General features: G+C 50.2%; 1 long non-coding RNA gene across 1 annotated transcript; it reads left to right on the forward strand.

Annotated features, from left to right (window-relative positions):
* Positions 1 to 333: 333 nt before the first annotated feature.
* On the forward strand, positions 334 to 15,538 carry LOC135904764 (uncharacterized). Its single transcript, XR_010565203.1, has 2 exons — positions 334 to 1,363; positions 15,078 to 15,538. It is a non-coding gene; the product is annotated as an uncharacterized lncRNA (long non-coding RNA).
* Positions 15,539 to 22,091: the final 6,553 nt, after the last annotated feature.

The raw sequence follows: 22,091 nt of genomic DNA on the forward strand, positions 1-22,091 counted from the left end.
GTATCTGGGCATGCGGCACTTATCGCGTGACGGTGCAAATGCTTGCTGCTGGCCGAGCGCTGCGGCCCTTGTTCAATAAAGAACAAGCTCGAAACAAGTTCGTCCATCGCACACTTGAGAGCAACACAATAACAGTGCGCAGGCGCCCCGTCACGTGGTACTTTTCTTCATATCTCGCGGCGTTGCTTTGGCACGCAAAAAAAAAAAAAAAGACCACGTGAGATATGTCGTGTTGGAAACAATTTATTGAGAGGTTTCTCAAGACGCTGTACAACTTTGCGTATCACGCTTCGGGTCTGCAGCTAATACTTCGACAGTTGATTAATTTAACATTACTAATCCCTTAGCTAAGGGGAAAATAAATAATAGTCTGAGTAACTCTAGACCAGTGCCAACATTATGCATTCGTTTCAGCTGGCGTCCAGAGTGCCTTTCATGTTTAAAACTTTGACTCGAATTAAGTGGGGCAACCTGTATCTCTCTTACAGAACGACTAATGTGAACGCGATACTATGGCGTTTCGACATGCGATCACTTGTATCCGGCATTCAGTTCACAAAATGAGGGTACGCATGCACTTCACAATGCTTTTATTAGGTCTAACATAAAGAAACACTAACGTCCCCGTAAAATTAAACAATAAAAATCACTACAATATTCACAACCGCTGGCATGCGCTATGTCACGCTGACCCGTGGTTCGCGAATTCGTCACCTGTGCGGCGCGCGCCTGCCTCTGCAGACGCTGCCGGCAACCGGCCCACCGTATATCTGCATCCATCCATGTTTTGAACTGAAACGCCTATTGGCTTCGGCGGGTGCCTGGCGCTGCCGTGCTTCGCCCAGAGAACGGCCGTTGGAGGGCGAATCTGTCGCGCGTCACAAGACGCACTCTCGCCCCGGGTCCCTCACGGCTTTAAATACCAGCCGCAGCTGGTCGCAGGCGTCAGAACCCACGCTGAATTCCTCCGGAAACAGTGGCAGACGACAGTGGCAGCAGACGACAACAACCCTGGCGTCCAACCACCTCCAAGCGTTCCGGTACCGCCTGCAGTCTGGGAGGCCCCGTGGTGCTGGCTTGCTCCGTGCCGCCTGATAACCTGGCTTGGCAAGGCAGTGACGCGTCCGGCTGATTCGGTGACTCGCTCGGAGCTGCGCGTTTTCTGCGAGAGGGTGGCGTCGAACACCTCCGCCTTGGCATCGCATCTGAGCGACTCGGAGGGCCTGGTTACGACGCAGCGTGTGCGGCAGGTGCTCGAAGTGACGGGTGGCCTCGGACGAGAAGCAGCCTGCAGTGACGGTGACAGCGAAGCGAAATGGAACGTCTCGTGGCTCGTTCTACCGCACCATCAGGAGAGAATGAGGTAAGTGCAGATTACGATTATGCTAGTTCGCCGCGTAAAGGAAAATGAAATGAGTGATTCATAAGTAGTGCTCTCAAGGAGGCAGATTGAGAGCTTGGAATGCTGATAGTTCTCGTAAAAATATTTGTTCATACATGGTAGACAAAATAAAAAGTGCATGTAGTGCAAACCTCAATAGGGTATCTTAGAGACAGATAACCAATTTTCATGGCACCCATTTTCTTTAGTGCAACGGAAAGTTTATTGATCAGAGTGTCTAGTCATGTAGTGCTCACGCGGAAAATGCCATGGAACATTTTTTTGTAGGAGGTGGTGGTGGTGATAAACTTTATGAAAGGGGGAAGGGTAAAGAGGGACGTGGCTGAGGGTTAGGGCTAAAGTAAGGCCCCGGGCCTGCTTGGCCTTTTCCGCCCAGTCCACCAGTTCAAGTTGTCGGTCGACGTCCCCGGAACTGAGCCAGGCTGTCCAGTCAGTCTCGCTGCTGACGGGGGGATGAGAGAACGGGAGCGAGGTGCATTCCCACATTATGTGTGTGTGTTCCTGTTTCCGAACAGAGCCTACATTTGCCGCTTTCCCTGCCCCCTGTGATTTTGTTAATGTATTTTGGGTGTGGGTATGTGTTTGTCTGAAGTCGCCGAAACGAGACCGCTTGCGTTTTGTCGAGTTGCTTGGCCGGTGGTGGGAGCGCGCGACGCCTCAAGCGATACCGATTTTTCGAACTGCACTAAGGATGTAGTCGTTCTCCGGAAGCATGCTGAAAACAGCGATAGGTCAGCGCGGTAGCGATTATACCGGCATTAGCATCGAGAAAGGAAAATACTAGGAGGGAGCGGGACATGACAATTTTGAAGCCTAATGCCGCGTTCAGACTAGTCGCATCCGCTATAAGTGGCGTGTTTATTGCAATTTGCGCAACTGCTGGAACGACTGTTTACGCAGCTCGCAACCGCCTATGTTCACATAGCGCCTTTCGATAAGCTACGTTTTTTTTTTACGACAGGCCAATCACCGTTCTGGGACAGCCGTGTTTCGTATTTTTCAACATGGCGCCAATCAGCAAGTGGTTGTTAGCGCAGGTCGAGGCTCTTCAAGCCCAAAGTTTTCAGGCGCTGGTCATAGAGTATCGGCCTCTGTCGCACTTCTTCAATTAGCAATTCATCGCTGCACAGCGAAGAAGCTTCCGCACGTAGCATCATCACTAGCCACGGGCAGTGCACACAACACAATGAGACCGGAAAACCGCACTGCACTCAGGGAAACCGCGCTCGTTCGGCGCGAACCCCGGAAAACGCGGATGGCGTCGGCAGCAGCAGCAAGGAACAGCGTTGCAACGCCGGATGGCTGGGATGGCGGTCAGGCAGAGGCTTCCGAAGCTGGCATAATCGCCAGCCACGAGCACACAGCACAATAATAATAACTTCTTTATTTCCATCAGTGATGGAGGAGTGATAAGAGCGTCAAACCGCATAGACACACAAAGAATAACGGTGCTACGTCGGATTGCTGGGATGGCGGTCAGGCAGAGGCTTCCGAAGCTGGTATAATCGCCAGCCACGAGCACACACAGCACAATAATAATAATAACTTCTTTATTTCCATCAGTGATGGAGGAGTGGTAAGAGCGTCAAACCGCATAGACACACAAAGAATAACGGTGCTACGTCGGATTGCTGGGATGGCGGTCAGGCAGAGGCTTCTGAAGCTGGTATAATCGCCAGCCACGAGCACACACAGCACAATAATAATAATAACTTCTTTATTTCCATCAGTGATGGAGGAGTGATAAGAGCGTCAAACCGCATAGACACACAAAGAATAACGGTGCAACGTCGGATTGCTGGGATGGCGGTCAGGCAGAGGCTTCCGAAGCTGGTATAATCGCCAGCCACGAGCACACACAGCACAATAATAATAATAATAACTTCTTTATTTCCATCAGTGATGGAGGAGTGATAAGAGCGTCAAACCGCATAGACACACAAAGAATAACGGTGCAACGTCGGATTGCTGGGATGGCGGGCACCGGATGAAAACGCGTAATGTGGGGAGGCCGGAAGCTCGGTGACCGGAAGATGCAAGCCGAAACTGCTTCGTGCATTGGCGGCGTCGTAACAGGCGTATCTGCGCCTGTCGTAAAAGTAGCGGGTACTCCAACATTTACGCCCAGGCTGGTTGCGACTGTTGCGTACATTCCGCTCAATGCAACAGTATAGTGTGAACAAACTAGTTGCGCTTTTAGCGCTTACGATCCGTACGTAGCGCACGTAGTCTGAACGCGGACGTAGTCTGAAGGCTCTGTTCTCCGCACGCATGGCGGCTGCACGGCCGCCATGTTGACTCTGATTGGCTGTCGATAGTTCACGTGTCGTGTAATTTCTGCCGGGAAACGAAAGTTTTGCAAAATTCAATTATGCGTTTTCATCAAGATGACGAAACGTGACGTAGAGCTGCAAATTTTATCGACTAATTTCTTTTATGTCCTTGGCACATATATTGCGACGCTGGCGCTTCAAAAAGAAAGTGAGCGGTAGTGTACAAAAGCCAGTGGAATGCATGTGCAATTTCGCGAATATGTGGTGGCGATGGAAGATAGGCGCCATGCCAGCTTGCTGATTGGCTGAAAGAATATGCCGTGGGGAACGTCACAGGGAGGGCCGTTTCGTAAACGTCAATTTGGCGCTGCATGACTTGCGCTGGGCCGCCATTGCAGAAATCTTCCGCCATAATTTGTGGTGCGACGAGTCGGGCGAATTGTGCTAATGCGCAGCCATATGCAATGGCATCCGAGAGCAATGCGTATCGTCACATTTCCCCCCGTCATTTGGCGCCATGAAAAGCTCTTGTTCATAACGCGTGCTCATAGTATGTGCCGCTCTCGGGTGGTGCTGGCATTTGTTTGGCAGGACCGTCATATTTTTTTTTTTTTTAGAGAACGCGTTTATATGAAATAATATTGGTTGAACATAGCAAACTTTCTGCAACGTTGTCCACTTTTCACTGCTGCGTTTGTATTGTAATCAAGATTAATGTCTTTTCGCACAATCAGAATTTATGACAACGCCGTGTGTACGTATAAGGCGGCAGCTTGAATTTTCCTCGCGCGGTACGAGTAACCAGCGAAGTGAACAAGCGGATATCCCTGGCGCGCTACTCTATCCGTGATATTCGGCCTTTATCAGCCAGTCGAGTCGGGCTAATTCACTTGCGTTTCACGATATAGCGATAACGTGGTCTAGAACTAGTACACTATACCTAGAACGTGCGCGCGTCACCACTGGTAGGCCGCGTATGTTGTCTCGAGGCCGAAAACAAGCGCGTACGTTGGCGCCGACATACGATGACTCATTCCGTTTCCCGGGGACACGCATCCTTGCTGCTGAAGCAGACGACGGCTTGTACGCTGCAGACGACGGAAGCGTTTTTGACGGAATAATCGTGCGCTTTGAGCTAGCTGCTTTATTTTTTACGGCGGAAGAAAACTGTTTTGCTTTACCAAGGACCTTGGGTTCATGCCTTTATTTCAGTTTCTTAGGCAAAACGTGAAGTTTGCGTCACGTTACGAAAGCAAAATAGGGCCACCAGCGCCACGTTATACGCTTCGCGTCTAAGTCCAGCATCGAAGAAAATGGCGGTATGTCCAGAACAGAGCCCTTGGTCATAAAAAAAAAAAAGGAATGGGATGATGTTGGTCATACAAGAATTAGAGGAATGGGATTTTGTTCTGCCTCAGTCACCATGTCTTTCTCTAATGAGCAGAAGGTATAGACATGCTCTTTGCCTTGGGATCTGCAAATGGCAAGAAGAGAAAGGCCGCAAATATACATATATCAGTCATGGAAGTTTGGCGGTAGACCAAACGCTTCGGCTATTATCAGAAGTTATGAAAACCTGAAACAAAGCGGCAGCTTCAAGGAACAGCGGTGGAGGATTCCATCTTTGAGCCCTATAGCCTACGCACGGATGTTCTAGCATTTATGGCCTCAAACCCTCATGCTAGCATGCGGGGCGTGGCCGCCCAGGTACCGATTTCCAAGTCATCAGTTTGGAAGATTCTAAATGACGGCCTTTCACCCGTACCACCTCAAACTGCACCAATGCTTGAAAGATGGGGCCCTGTGGAATTGTATAGATTTCTCGAATTGGGGTCAACTGATGAGTCACCAGACGGTTTGAGCAGTATCATGTGCACAAATTAAGTCAATTTGCGCAGAAACGTCCAGATAAACTTAAATAATGCACACTATTGGAGGGACTAAAATCCACACTGGGTAAAGCGCAATCGGCACCAGTATACCAGTGGTCGCTCAATGTGTGGTTGGGAAGTTACGCCGGTGCCATAATCGGTCCCAGCTTCTTCGATCACACTCTGACTGGACAACGTTAGGTGAACGAAAGCCTTGGAGTGGTGGATGAGTTTCTCAGCGTAGTCCCGCTGTCAGATCTTTCGATTCTGTGATATCAGCAAAATAAGGCACCAGAACACAACAGCAGCCGAGCACGAAACTGGCTGGATGCGATTTTTCATGCGCAATAGATTGGAAGGCACTGGTTTGTAAATTGGCCGGCTAGGTCACATGACCTCTCTCCACTCGATTGCTTTCTTTGGGATTTGGGATTTCTTTGGATGACTCCCGTAGAATTCCTGCATCGGTCATCAAGAAAGCCAGTGAAGATGATAAAACGGACACAGTACTGCGTAGCTGCAAAATGAGACCCGTTCGAACACGTTCTCTAGGCTGGTCTTCAATGGAGCTTACGAATTCGTAGCTAATAAGGGCACACTGAAACCTGAGAAATTTTTTTGTCTTTTTGTTGTGCAAACATGATTACCAATTCGGCTCACTTAGAGTAGAGTATATTTACTTTCTCGAACGCATCGGTTTTGCATTTTCTCTACACGTTGGTCGCTTCGCGATCTGCTTATGTCGCTTTTATTTTTCGACTTGAACCTGTTTTTGCAGCACGTATACACTTTCATGAAAAATAAAACGGTCACTTTAATTCGGCTTTGGTCCGAAGCAAGTTTCTGGCGCGAAATATGGCTTCGCGCGCGCAATTTCGATGCGGTGCGAGCAAAGCCGGGATTTTTGAAACAGTTCATGACTATTACATTGCTTTTCACATTTATACGTAGTCAGAGCGGCGCTTCGGCCGCATTATCAAGGGGCTTTTGTTATCAATTTTATCCGTCGGCCTTCAGAGACGGATTATATAGCGTGACGTAGGAATGAAAGGAAGGAATAGCTGCGAAGCCTGCTGTTGGTGCTCCTTCCGTGCCATTATCAAGGCGATGCCGCTGTCCTCGGGTTTGCAACAGGGAATGCAACTGCTTTCAATCAACTTATTTGAAGGCGCTGCTTTATGGATGCGGGTGGAAGCGTACTCAAGTGGTATTTCTCATATTTCGTGATTTTTTTTTTGCCAGTCGGAAAAAACTGTTCGCAATTCGTACGTCGCTGAAAACACCGCAGTTGGATGCCGTTCTGGGGTGCCTACAAATGCCTCAATGACGCTTTGAAAATTAGTCGTGGACGTCGAAGTCATAGTAACGTTGGTGCACCAGCTCGATGCTGCGGCAACATTCCGGGTCACCAATGTTGGAACGCGCTTCTCGGCAGAGCAAGGCGAGTGAACATCACGCGTCCCAAACATTGCAACAACTGAACTTTCGTTCACTGCGATCCTCTCGAAGATAACTAGGATTGTTCTAGCGCATGCGCTTTCGGCACTACCCCCAAAGCGCCCTTCTGAGTCGCCACAAAGCGAACGACGCCCGTGCTAGCAGAAACCCACGCGTTATACTTCTGACGCGCCACCGTGCCTTTGATGGCAGGTGCCACTAATCGTTACCACGTACCAAACGAACACCAATGGTCTGGCAACAATGTGGGCCTATTCCTGCCCAAAAGGCACCGCGCACATACAAGGCCCCGGCGAGCGGGAGGGGCGGCGTCAGAAAAGGTTGGCTTGCCGAGGCTATCAGAATTACTTGACGCTCCCTCCTAGTTTTTTCCCCTTCCTCCATGGACATTACCATGGGGGAAGGAAACTGGGCATTAGTGGGAGGCAGACGACAGGTGTGGCCGTGCGGTAACAAAGTGTGATTCTGTTTACCAAATCTGTCCCTGTTCACGTTTTCCCAATTGTTAAATGATTTTCGCGATAATAGTTACGTGCTTTCTTGGTTTCCTGTCCAACTGCTTTGGTATTTAAGCAGTCAAAACGGAACCAATTGGATCGAAAACGAAACGACGCCTTTGCGCGTAATACGGAGTTCTTCGTGCTGCCGTAACCACGCGTGCGTCTTTGATTTCCAAAGCATAGAATAATGCACGATTGTCTAATATAGCAACTGGAATTTTAAGCGATAATTACGATGTACTTAATAACAGTGAACTTACGTACAGTAATCGCATGGAATAATCCGAAGTACCAAGATTTCACCGCCACGTCTCGCCACTTACTGGTTCTTGAGTCTTTCTTTGCCAATTTCAGATTATACTACTTAAATTGCGAACGGCGTGCTCGATTATATCACTATAAATCATGGTCATTTCATTTCCATCGACGTGTCGCAACACATTTCTGGCCAGTGGTCAGTCCCTTTAAAGAGACCCTGAACCACTTTGTATCGAATAAGTGGAGAAAGGCATTTCAAGTAAAAACAGGCTATTTCAGGGATTCTATGCCTCAAAAAGCATTTCAGTGCGTTCAGCCGAAGCGGAGTTATCAATAATCAAGCACAGCCCCCGCTGTGCTCCCGTTCCTTCTTCGATGCCCTGCACTGCGACGGCTACGGCGCAGTGGGGCGTGCCCTCAACGCCCCGCCTTTTAATTGTCACCGTGACGCCCAGTTCAAATTTCACTTCGGATGTTACCGTAGATGCTACGACTTCCGCCTTTGGTGCCGATGACGCGCTAAACGTAAGCCAAACGCGGTTGCCCTTAGCGAGCCACAGTGCTCTTAGCCAGTGGACTCGTGGCAGCACCCCGCGGTGGCCATGGTACCCACGCTCTTCGAAGTTAGTTTGTACTTGAATGCAAGATGGAATATGGGATGATATAGCCAGAAGAACACCGCCTCCTAGACGCTCAGTTCGATCGGAACGGTATACTGCAAAATGATTAGCGTCCTGAAAAATTTCAGGGTCGTGCACGTGGGCCGAAAGCCGTGTTTCGGTAAGTGCTATAATATGTGCACAGCACGTGTCAATAGCAGAAGAGAGTGAGTCATGTTTATTAAGTACACTTCTCATGTTAGTGAATAGTACAGTTACGCGGCATGGTGAAGTACGGCCACTACCCCTCATTAACTTCTATCTTGAAGAGGCTTGTGCAGCGTTATCACCCGTAGCGGTGCCAAAGCGTTGCAGCTTAACCTCTTCAATTTTGTCTGCCTGCGTATTGTGGCAAAAAACATATATTTTTTTATTTATAACTTGTATCGGAGCTGGAATTTCGGTGCGTTTGGTTGAGCTTTGCCAAATTCAAGTAGCCTTTTGCGAGCAGTACGAGTTGAGCCGCAGAAGTCTTTGACTACGGTGATGTCTTGTTTTTTTGTTAGGCGGTTACGACAAGCTATTTTTTTTTGAAGTTTGCAAATTTGGCTATTACCGGGTGACACTTACTCGGTTAAAATTGGCCTAGGCGATGGGCGCACTGAATTGATTCCGCCGGGAGCGTATCAAGTGCAGTCGTAAGTAAGCTTGTTAACTTCGATCCTGTTTCGTCCCAGGTCTCCCTGCTGTCTGAAAGGCCATAAAAAATTAAATTGTCCCGCCGCGACCTATCTTCAAAATCATCGAGACGTGACTGCAGGGAGGCATCCGGACGTGGCAGTTTCTTAACCGTATTTTGCATGGATGCCCCTTCGTCAGTAACACTGTCCAGCTTCTCGCGCTTATCTTCCAAAGTTTTGATTCCAGTGATCTTTAAATCCATTTTCGATAGCATTGACGCCGGAAGCCAGATCGGCCTGAGCTTTGGAGCTTCGCACGGCGGCCCGTTCACGCACGTCTTTGAGCAAATGAAAAAAAAAAGCTCGTTTGCTCAGCAGGGTCATCTGGCAGGGATTCAAGCAAGATAGAACGTGTACCGGGCCCCGGGTTCGCCTCAACGTCTCCCGAGCACAAGAGCAAGATTAACATAGAAAAACACTGGGAAACAATCTTGCAGAGCACCCGTGGGCACGCGAGAAGCAGTAAACATCGATCGTCCGATTTCTTCGTGCAAGGAAAGCTTGTTATACACACCTGCACAGAGAAGAAACGCAGATTTGCGGTAATTCTGGTAGGACTGCTCCCGTGCCCACTGAAGCGGACGTGCTGGTCATTTAAAAGCTTGGCGGAAGACGGATGTCGTCGTCGTCGGCTGGGCTGGCCGCTGACAGACGAGTTGCATCGACGGTCGCGTGTGCATCTTTCGGCGGGGCGATCCATCCGTGCTCAGGCGGTGTTGACAGGCGCATGTTCATTGGTTGCGCACAATCATGAAATAGCTCTCCAGGCACCCGCGAAGCCGCCAGTACAGGCACCGTGTGACCCGCTGTCAGATTGCCATATTGCGACTGTCGCTATCAGGACCCAAACGGCGCCTTCCTCGGATTGAACAGGATAAGCGGGCTAGTTGGTGGTCGTTATTGGAATGCATCATGTAACCGCACAAAGACAAGGGACAGGAACACACAAGACAGGCGTGGAATTTCAACAGTTGAAGTTCCGCGCCTGTGTGCTCCTTCTTTGTCCCTTGTCTTTGTGCGGTTACATGATGCATTCCAATAACTTTCTCGGACACTTCACGTGGCAGTCCACACTTCGCTTCGAATTCCTTTCGTGCATACATAGATGGCATCATGCAGCAGGCGTTTCCGTGTGGTCGCGGTGTCGGTACGGGGTACGGATTCTTTCCTCCGATAGCGTTCGAAATCGCGCAGCCACGCATATAGGTAAGAGGAGCTGATATTACGTACGCTACGTACTTTATCGTTGCAGTGTTTACTCCGTCATATCGAGCAACACGACTATCCTTGATTTTGTTATCAATTTCTTCAATTTAGTGACATGTGATAGGGTTTAGTATAATGGTGTTGGGAATGCTCAATGGTGTTGGAAATTTAACAACATATGTGGTTCATCTCCGTCACAGACATCATTGCAATCGCAGCTAGTCACAAAGTAATTGTTCATTATCGTTGGTGCACTGTGGCCGCTGAGGACACCCGTTTCTGCCTCTACAGTGGTTATACCGTTGTGCGTTTTCTGTCCCAACTATCCTCTAACCTCGTCCCAGGCTTTTCTGTGGTCATTGCTTATTCTGCCGAAAACATATTCGTAATTATTCATTTTCGCGTATTTCAACTCTGGGCTAAGCTGGTTTCTAAACTTCTTGAGCTCTATCAGTATGCCGATGTCACGTGATTTTATAAATGCATAGAAGACGCCATTTTTTTTCGTTATTTTTTTATGTAAAGCATTTGTAATCCATTGCTTCCTTATATTTCTTTACACAGAAAATTTATTACCACCTCCGAGAAAGCGAGAGCGTAACATTTTTTTTAAGGCTTGCGATCAATAGGTTATTTGCCAAGATTGGGTCAAATTCCTCAAATATGCATTCCCAGCTGTGCAGATTTTTGGGCTAGTTGGTTCGTTGCGCCAATTCAAGTCATAGCGCTGGATTGACACGCACAAGAAAGACGGCAGGACGTGCGCTAACTATCGAATTTTAGTTCGGAAAAGCATCGTATTTATACCGGTTCACACGAGTGAAAATCGTCGCATGCGCAACCCAGCATTTTCCAGATTTCCTTTCCGCTCAGCGTCGCAAATCGATGGAGCGCTGACACAGTTTGCACCTTCTTTTGCAATCACGCATGCTTCTAAAATCTCCCTCGTATATTTATCGGCATTTCTAAACACGACTACACAATCATTAAACAGCGGTTTACACCCGCAATCATCACTCAACGCATGGAGACATGTCCATCTCGATAAGTTTGATTTTTGCTTGTGTTCCCTTAGCCTGTCATTGAGGCATCCGCCTGTCTGCCCATGTGCACTTTGCAGCAAGAGAAAGGGAAGCGATATACGACATCTTGCGCGCAGTGCAGAAACGGCGTCCGATGGTTGTTCGCGCAGCCTCGGCGCATCTTTCTCAAGGGATCGATGGCCTTACATATGCTTGATAGCTTTTGTGGAGCTGAACATACGACGACCACTTCCGCTTTTTGGGCCACCTCCTTTAAACCATGTCATGTCCGATGCGTGTACGGTACAACCGCCTTATTTCTTCTTCCGTGGCTGCGCTTGCGCTTGTGACCCGGTTCAGCTAGCTTTTTCAGCGCATTTCAGTGTAGTGTCTACCTAGTTATTTTTATCACTTGAGGGCGATGTGCTCCTGCGTAGATGTTGCGTGATGCAGCGATCGTCTTGCTCAATGCGAGTTTCTTGAAGAGTCGCCGGTATTGGCGGCTGTAGAAGCGGCGCATGACTCGGTCGTTCTTAGGATCCCACGATCCAAGTGCCCCGATGATGACCGCCTCCACGGTTACCTTCTGGTATTTCCGCAGCAGGCGCTGTCGGACAGGCTTGTATTTCTCCTCCTTCCCCTGGCAGGCCGCGCCGCGTTCAGGGCTGCAGGCCGGTTCTCGAGCGGCCAGGTTACATTCACGATGATTTTTTGTTCTTGTCTTTCCTTTGTTTCCGCAAAAATGGAAGAAATTGTTTTTGTGACAGTGTTTGCCGAGGTGTGCATTGCGGTATGTTTTGTGTGACACATTTGATTTCATATATGTATGGTGTGCATTGGTAATTAGCGCTAATTCTTTCGGTTTTAATTGTACGTGAGTGCTATATGTACTGCATATACATTCTGTTTCACTTAAATCATTTTTACACTTGTATCTATGTATGTGTTCTACATGTGCATTATGCCTGACACTCGTGATCTAGCTTAATATGTAGTGCCTGGCCCTATGCGCTGTCACTGCTTGTTAGGAGGGGCTGCGGACCTTGTCAAGCCATAAAAGGCTTTTTGTTCGCGGTCCTCAACATTGTGGTGTTGAAATAAAGTGAATTGAATTGAATTGATTGCCTCCTCGCCCCTGCAAAGCACAAGGTCAGGACGGAGATCAGTATTACCTGTACTGGTATATTCTCGTGGTTGACAGCGAACTTGTTGGAGGCAGCGTCTTTCACTCGGTTCGCGATCTAGTTGTGACGGTGTGTGTATGCTTGACTGTGAGTCATGCAGTGACACGGGGCATGCGGCAGGGTCTCGGGTTGAGCGCCGCAAGTCCTTCACCGTTGGTAGTCGGCCGTAGCTCAAGGCCTCGCTGCGTTAAGGGGACGACGTTGAGTGGGGCTCGGTGACCGAAGTGCCAGTCGGCAAACCTTGTGAATTGGCCGGTACGCAGAAAATGGGAACTGCTCTGGTCGGCGGTAACGCACTCCATAACTTTCCCCTGAGTGGTCTTTTGGTGGAAATCGCGATTTGGTGCGTTCGCGAGTGCCGTCCTGAGTGTCCTCACCACCTTAGTGCTTTTCCTCGGACCAGGTGTTATGTCACCCCTAGAGATGCGGGGCCCTACTTCTTCGAACTCCTAGGTGACACGAAGACGCCGACAAGCCTTGCGAGCAGCTCAGTCCACACGGACTGGAGCTGCGCAGCCATGGCTTGGAAGTCGCCCTCCATGTCGGCGCTCAGGGGCCATGTGACCAGGTTCTGTGGGGCCTCGCAGCCTATTGCTTGTTACCACAATCAGCGCCTGCAGTGCTAGGTTCCTGAATTTCCGTCCCTGTAGAGGAGAAAAGTTTGAATGCTTTATCAACTCTCCCGATGCTGCTGAGTTCTGCCGCCGCAGGAATGCCAATCACGCCAGCCACGGAGCTACCGTAAACATGGACGTTAGCAGCGTTGGTAGGCAGGTAGAGCGTCCCTTTGAGTGGGCGAAGCGTTGTGTCAAGGCGAGACTACACTGCCTTACCAAGAGAGCAACACCTCATGGCAAAGTTGAGTGCCGGAAATACCAATGTTTTAACGGTGTCCTATCACTGCCACGGAGGAGCATCGAGGTCATCCGGCGGCGACCCACGTTGACGGCTTCTTGCACGGTAGCTCGGTCCGGTAGTACAACCCCACAGGCCGCCCGACGGTGTGTGCCTCGAAGTCACTGATTGAGTGAAATGGTGTGCCGTAGACCGTAAAGGTCGTGGGTCTTGTCCCCACGGGCGTCTTCCCAGAGAGGTGCAGTGACTTGCACTTCGCGGGGTTTAGACGTATCGCGAGCTGGCTCAACAAAGCTACCACTACGTTAATGCGGCTCTGTAGCGTATCCGGCTCGTCAGCCAGCGGCGCTAGATCATCAGTGTAGGCAAGCACGCTGTGCTGCTATAGTCGCTAGTCTGAAGCGCACGCACCAGTGGGTCGAGCAACAGGTTGAACAGGAGGCCGACCCTCAGTGGGCAACCCTGACGTATGCCAGCAGATATTTCGATCGGTCAGGTCATCCCTGCTACTGCGATGACGTTGGTCCTGCTGTCCCCGTAAATATGAACAATGATGTAACAAAACTTATCACCCGCGCCAGCTTCATGCCGTGCGTCAATGAGGGCGTGTGGGGAACAGAGCGAAATGCGTTGGCGAAGTCGAGTTGTACCGCGTACAGGTCCCCATGGCCGGCTCTTGCCGCGTCCAGGTGCTCCTGCAGTACGAAGTTGTGTTAGTACACATCACCGTATGGCAGGAACCCCTTCTGACAACGGAAGAACACTGTCTGAGAGGCGCGATCCACTCCTCCGCGTACAGTTTTGAAATCGTGCTCCCTAAGGTTGGTGCTCCCTGGGCGCCAGTTCCCAGCATCTCCAAGGTCTCCCTTCCTGCAGGTCAGCACAATCCGTGATTTCTTCCTGGCAGCAGGCATCGTCTGGTACTTTAAGCAGACCTTGAACACTGCGGTGAGAAAAACAGCCTCGGGATCAGTGCAGCGCCAGTGTTGGTAGGCGAGGCGGTCACTTCCGGGGGTGGTTTTCTCGCTCTTGCAGAGACGGGAAACTACCTCGCCGTCAGTGAACTGGGCAAGGCTGATTTCAGCCATGTCGCTTCGCTTCATCTTACTCAGAAGTTGAGCGGTATCGGCTTCACGCGGTCCCCAAGCCTCGCTGAAGTGTTCCTCCAGCTTGTAAAGGAGGACCGGGCAGAGCTGGGACCCTCCACGATCAGCCTTATTGCATGTCGGCGATTTCGTCTGTGTAGTGTCTGAATCTGCTGAGCATTCCCATGATTCAGAGGGCGGTGTCTTCCTGTTTGCGGATGCTACGGGAAGGTTTACCGCCTCGCATACTACCTGTATGGCCCCTTCCAAGATTACCGTAAACTGCTCCCATCCAATGTCCGAGACTCGCCCGCGTTGCAGCAGCCTCAGAAGTTTGGCGTAAACAGCAACTCTACACACCTCGGACCAGTGAATGTCCCAAGAATAGGGGCATAACCGATCTTTTAATTTATGCTATTTGCATACATCATAATGAGGCTTAGCAGAACCAAGGAAGAAAACGGAATTTAAGTGTTTAAAAGCTATAAATGTAAACAAATGGCTATAAAACACCGATTGGTGGTGTTAGTAATATAAAAGGCTAAAACTATAAATGTGTAATATCGCTTCTCTGAAAACATAAAATAGCTTAAGATAGCCTAATTTACCCTTTGTATATGCAAGGGAAAGCGCGGACTGTTACCGATGTACGGGCTTCATCGTTTCAAGTACTGCCTACGGGAGAGCCTGTGCATAACACGGTCGTTCCCGGGAACCCACGTGCCCAAGCATCCGACGACGATCGCGTCCACCGTCACGGGCTGGAACGCCGGAGGAGATGCTGCTGTACGGAGGCCTACATCTCTTCCTTCGCCTTCCGGGTGTCAGGAAACGCCTGTAACCTGTTATCGAAGGGACAGCAGACGTCCAGGATAAGTGCCTCCTCTCCACAGGCCGCACCAGGTCGTGCTTCAGAGGTGTGGTGCCGATGACCTCGTTCTCTGCAAGGAATGCACCTCCCCAAGGCAGCCTTTTTATTCGTTTGACGATGGCTTTTCGCCCCGGAGATAACGCCCTATCAGGGTCGTTAGTCTATTGGTGACGAACCTGGGCATCTCAGCTACTCTCGCCACGTAGAATGCAGGGACACACAATTTCGATTTAATCGATTCTGCTTTCTCGACCAGACTCGCTGGCCGGGTCCACGTTTCTTCCACAAAGTGAGCTGCTTTCTTGAGGGGTTCTTCTCAACTTTTTGCTGCAATGTCGCTTGCTTCAAACCAGATGTCTAAATCTTTAACAACTTGCACGATTTGTGTGTCTCTCAATGTATGTCTCTCAACAGAGTTTTTTATTGTGCTATAACATAACATCAAAACATGGGTGTTACAGAACCAAGGAAAAAACGGAAGAAAAGCGTACAATCTAAAAGGCAAACAAATGTCTAAAAATACTAGTTAGTGGTCTTAGTAATATAAAAGGCTAAAACTGTAAAGGTGGAAAGGGGGCAAAAACGCTTCTCTAAAAACATGAGAACACTAAGAGGTGCCTGTGTGGGCTTTAAAAATTATTGTGGAGCCGTTGATCGTGTCCCTGATGCATAGGAGTTTCATAGTTTGTAGGTGATGCCTACTACACAGCCTACGCATCACAAGATCGTTCCCCTGATACCAGGTGCCAAGGCAGCCGACGACAACCGCGTCCACCGTCACGCGTTGGAACAGCTGGAGGAGATGCCGCTGTACGGGGGCGTACTTCTCCTCCTTAGCCTTCAGGGCGTCCTGGAACGCCTGCAGCCTGTTCTTGAAAGGTCAGCGCACGTCCACAATAAGTTCCTCCTCTCCACGGGCCAGTACCAGGTGGGGCTTCAGTGATGTAGTGCCGACGACCTGGTTCTCTGCGATGACAGTAAACCTCCCCAAGGCAGCTTTTTTTATCCTTGGGACGATGTCGTTGTGATGCTCCGTCATAGCTCGTTTCTGCCGCATGCAATGGCAGAGTACACGCGGCAGCGTCTCCACCCCGTACCCGCAGCACCTGCATCGTTTGTCGGCTGCAGGTGCCCAGACTCTTCTGGAATTGAGGGGGAGGAGGTTTAGCCTGGCTCGATGGACGAAGCGCCAATCGATGAAGCGAGTGTAGCGGCCGGGCCTCATGAAGTGCGAGTTTGCCGGGTCGGCCGCTGCACACACCATCGCCTTGCCTCGGTTTTGCCTTTCATGCAGAGATCTGTCCCGTTCGGTGCACAGAAGTGCCCGGATGGTGTTGACCAGCTTGTGGCGGTTCCTCGCTGACATGGAGGCCTCTCCGGAGGTGATGCGGGCCCCATGGTCGAAAATCTCCCAAGCGACGGAGAGGCGAGGGGAGGCTTTCCGGGCCTCCGTCCACACAAACTGCACCTGTGTGGACGTTTTTCGGTAGTTGCCCTCTCGCCCAAGAGGTACGTCTCCATGTCCTCGGTGCTTGCGGGTCGTCTTACCCGCCTGGACACCACACGCTCCAGGTCCCCTGCTGCTCGCTCTCGGGCTCCCACGTCGGTCGACGTCAGGAGCTTGAAGGCCCTCGTCCTACTGGCAGCGCACGCGCAGACGGTGCATGCGCAGGTACCGTGGCTCGAAGTGCTAGAGGGTACCAATGCTTGTCTCCCTAGTCTAAAACTCTCTATTAAGGCTGTACACTTCCTCCGGTGCAGAGAAGTCTTGCCGCAGTTCGCCATTCAGGATACCGGAAAGCTCCGTCACGGAGTTGAAGGCCCATGTAACAAATCGTGAAAACCGAGATTTTCAAAGCACACCGCTTCTGCTATGCGTCGGCTGTTAAACAAGGGCGGTCGTATCCTCCAGACGTAGCTGCTTGCATGAAGCAAAGGCAATTGCGATATTTAGCTGTTTCCGAATGTTTTATAAAGTCTGTGGTGGGCCCGCACTTCTAAGGAGCAGTATTTGCATGTCACACACTGTCCAATGTTCTCGGAAGGCGCGATCCAATCCTAAACCAAACAGTGCAAACGTTTGGTTTCTCGCTCAGTTGTCCGCTTTCGTTCTGTAGTGTCCTCGTTTATGCTAACCAAGGTGGAGCCCGTCTCCGAGGACACCACAGACGGAATGTCTGATTTCATAACTCATAATTGTCAACTTCATTTATCTCGTCAGCACTTCTATGCAGCAGTTCACTTTTGCTACCCTGGTAATTTTTTTTTCACCCACTTGACCGTTTCTTGATCTTTTCCATTCGCCATTTCATCCTCAGGTTCATCTTACATCCATCAGTCCCAGTCTACCATGGGAGACAAAGAGACAAGGTCAACCACGTTATCTATCGAGAACCGTCCACTCCGAAAGCCGGTCATAGCGTCAGGCTATATTTCGTTACGCTCGAGGTACCACCCTAGGCCAGTCAGTACCATCCTCTCCATCACCTTTCCAAAACATCTGGCAAGTGCGATGGGGCGATAGGAGGCCAGGCCCAGGGGAGATTTCCCTGATTTGAGCAGAGGAACGAGGCGGCTGGGCTTCCACGAGGGAGGAACCAATGCGTTGCACCAGTTTTCCAGTGAGCTTCACGTAGGACGCAGCAATCGAGGCGCCATGGGCCTCGAGGTGACGGAGTCCCTCAGGGCAACTCTAACACTAGCTCGAAGGGACGGTCGCTTACGTATACTGGCGAATCTGGGAGTGGGCGCACCTCATCGAAATGGACGTAACCAGTCAGACGTCACGGTACATGGGGTTTGTCTAATTTACTCGACGATACCCCGCGACGCCATGTCCAAACGTAGTACGTAGTACCGCGAAGCCGTTCATACGCATCAAGAAGCGCGAAATGCTGCACCAGACGACCTAGCTCCCTAGCGTTGCCGCTTGGCCTGCCCCTGCCAGGGCCCTGGACATCTGCATCCGAATCGAGTAGGCAATTTAAATCTCCCAGAATCACTGGACGCGAATCTGGAAAATGTACATCGAATGATTTGAAAAAGCTATTAGAATTTTCACTGTGCCGGACCATGAATACACAGTAATCGAATGCGTACAGAGTGAAATGTGCAGTCGAACGCGTCCGAGCGCGTCGAAGGTTACGTGATAGGAGCGCAACACATTTCAGGTAAAAACAAGCACTCCAACACCCCTCCAACACGTGGTGGCGTACGAAATGAACCAAGCAATAGAATGTTTTAGTTCAGCGTGTTCACGCTCCGCTAAGCGGAGCGGAAGCGCGAATGCGCATGCGCCGTCCGCTTAGCCGTAAGTGGGCTAGCGGAGCGAGGAACACGGTCCGCTGAGAAGCTGCCTGAGCGGAGCGTGCTGCGCAGCGCTCTGGCTAGCGTTGGCGTCAGAAAGGATTGGATTCAGAAAGCAAGCGCACTGGTTATCACGTGGCGTTCCCAAAGACGGCGCTTTATATTCCATTGGGTAAAATAGACCGGTAACGCATCACAAGCGCACGTCTAGATACTTCGTGAAAAAATAAGTTATATATACACATATACGTTTTACTGTATCAAACTGATCAATAGGTGTTTTTATTTTCTTTCATTACCCTGAATTTGGCCAGAGGGCGCTGCAACTACGAAAGGTCCGCTCCGCTACGCTAGACGTATAGCTAAACCGTGCAAATCGCCCGTCGCTCTGCTTTGGCTTAGCGGGGCCATTCTGAGCGGAGCGTACCGTAAAGACGCTCAACTAAAACACTCTAATAGAAGATGCGCGCTTGATCCTCAAGACATCGTTTAATTAGTTTCTCTCTTGCAGGAAGAGGTCGCAAGCCGAGAAACGGGCAAAGGCCCGTTTGGGCGCTACGGAAACCGTGCACATTAAAGGTGGTCGCTCGGAGGTGAAGATGCGTATTGCTAGAAGGGTTTCAAAGTACGCTGAATTGTCAAGAGCGAGTTCAATTGCGCCTATACCGGCGCGTAATGTCTCAATTTTTCTTCGCTGGCCACCCGGCAGAAGCACGAGGCTTATGGTGCTCGGGAGGAAGCCCTCAATGGGCTACTTAGTGTCACGGGACGGAATGTCTGAGTCGCTGGCCCAACCGTAGTGCCTTTTCGTGCCAGCGTTGGTGAGGGAGGGTGGCACGAAAATGTCCGGGCTGCCGCCGCTCAAGTCAATATAGGGGTACTGTCCACATCGATTCTTGTCGACGACGCACACGAAGAGCTGGTAGATGCATCGCACACGGACGCCGCGTCGTCTTCCTGGCCTGGCGTCCCATCAATCGCAAGATGGCACGCCACAGAGTCCACGGACAAACAAGGCGACAATGTGGCCTTCGCATGTATCTAGTCCACAGCTGTGGGAGGCTGCTTTGGCCTGCTCGGAGCCGGTTGTCTAGTTGTGGCTAACGATCTGGGCAGCGGAAGTCGCCGCCAGGCGTGATCTGGTGACCACGACCGGCAGCCTAAAGGCCACCCACGGAACGGCGACATCTTGGTTATCTTTTCATTTTTTTTGGCCTTCGCTAAATAAAGTTTGTGCCACCACCGTGTGGCCTCAGGAGCGTTGTCTTCTGTGGGCTCTCGCGATGCAAGGAGCTCGATGCAGCGTTCGACGGCTATCTCCTGGGGACGCGGTGTTTCGGCCAGTTCCGGAACACTTTCGTCTTACTCGGGTTCGGGGCGCGTGGGGGGACGCTGCCGGCGTTTCAGCTGGTGCCAATTGTAGCACATCTTCCTGAGTGAAAGTTAACGCGGCTGGCGAATCGGTCGGATGGTCAGGTGATCGAGCGCGTACTCGACTGAAGCGGCGGAAAGTTCATCGGCGCTGCCTCCGAGCAGGTTGGCCACAGGGAACAGGGGACTGTTGTGTGCTGCTCCCCGCAGCTCTGGCACGGTAGAACGCAGCCCTTGCCGATGTGGCCACAGATGCCGCACCTTGCGCAGAAAGGCGACGTGAGATTCTGGCCCGAAGACCCACAACGCCGGCAGACCCGATGCATTCCTTTGTAGTCGCGGTTCACTTGGTGGCATGCCATTTTCAGGTAGTTGGGTACTGGCGAGCTGCACTTCATATCAATCAAATATGGAATTACAGCTTGTCAGCTATGTGACTTCTTATGAGGTGTATGTTATTTAACTCAGATTTTACATTGAATAAGGCTTCCTCACCCCCATAGGTTTCCGTTTCGTTTCCACGGCAAATGAATTGTTTTGTACAGATAGAATCCATGTGTACATTCCAATACACATATTTTATATGAAGTGCACTTTATACGTATAATAATTGGGACAAATTGGAAACTAGTTACCATAATCTGTTATTGTAGGTACATTCGTGACATGAACATTCTTTTACATTTCTCGTGGCTGCGTTGCTCCTATCCAGTTATACAATTGCTAGTTATGCGTTTTTTTTCGCGATACTGTTCAGCTTGTCAGTGTCGGTCATTGATTTTTTTCTCTCATACCGTGGCTCTTTCCAAGCCTAGTATAGCCGGCAGGGAGCGTACAAGATGCCCATCATTCCGTATTGACCATCTGTGTCCATCCTTGCTAGCGAAAATCTCGTGTGCCAGTTTTTCAAGAATGCTATGGCATTTCTTGTAAGTTCCTTGTTTAAGATTTCGCACATAACTGTTATTATTTTCTTTAATACAGGGTATGCTGCTTCTTGTAGTTTTTGCCTCACTTCAGCTAATCGTCTGTTTCCACAGGGAAAACATCATCCTTAATGTCAATAATTTTTCGAAGCGCGTTTTTTCCTTTCTGGTTTTTCTAGCCTTGTTTTGCAATTGCTAGAGGCCACCCTCCACACTGCTTTAGCTGGAGGGCAGTCATTGATTGCATGACTTTGTGTTTCGATTTTATAACAGTTGGCGCACCGTTGTTTTGGTGTAATTCCAAATTTTGCCAGGCGCATTCTTGTCGGTAGGATGCCCTACCGTCTCTTCCCCTCGCAATCATTAATTTCGCAGGGAAGTTTGCTTTCATTCCAAAACTTCCATTTCTGCGAAGTGCTGTTGTTGATTTCCCGTTTTAAGTTCTTCAATCGTCATGACGGTGCTGACGTCTCTTCATTTGACTTCCACAATAATATGGTGGTGTCAGGGCAGATTTCTTTTATCGCTTTTTTTGTGTTCATCGCTTCTTTGTAGAATTTCAATGGAAATTCAGTTCCTGGACAGTACCACTTGTCGCTTGCCACATGCCGATCGAGCGTGCTCAACAAGTATATTAGTGCCGCTCTTCCGCTGAGGTGCGTCGCGTTCGCGAATGCGACAACCGCCTTGGCCGCTAGTGTTCTTGCCGTGAGTGCCACGTTGCGTACACCCAGGCCTCCTCTTGAGGGTGGTGTTCTGGTGATTATTCACGTCGCAGGTGCTCGCTTTGTTCCCCAGATATAGCGCCCTATCAGGGTGGTCTAACCTGTTGATAACGAGCCGGGGCATTCTCGCCACATATAGAATGCGGGGCCGCACAATCTCGTTTCTAATCCCTTCCGATTTCTCCAATAAACTCGATTGCTGGCTCGATGCTTTTTCGATAAAATGGGCTTCTTTTCTAAGGGGTTGTTCCCAACTTGGGGTTGGGAACAACCCCAAGTTTCCAAGGGGTTGTTCCCAATGCCGTGTGGCACTAGCATTTTCTTCCCAGATCTCGACGCACTTGGTGCTTCCATCCTGGTCCTGCGACTCTGCTGTACCTGTACCTCTACTGTCCTGCATGGAAGCGGGTTCTACAGACTCTGAGAATGGTCCTCCTGG

The sequence above is a fragment of the Dermacentor albipictus genome, chromosome 7 (assembly GCF_038994185.2).
Source record: "Dermacentor albipictus isolate Rhodes 1998 colony chromosome 7, USDA_Dalb.pri_finalv2, whole genome shotgun sequence".
Lineage (NCBI taxonomy): Eukaryota > Metazoa > Arthropoda > Arachnida > Ixodida > Ixodidae > Dermacentor > Dermacentor albipictus.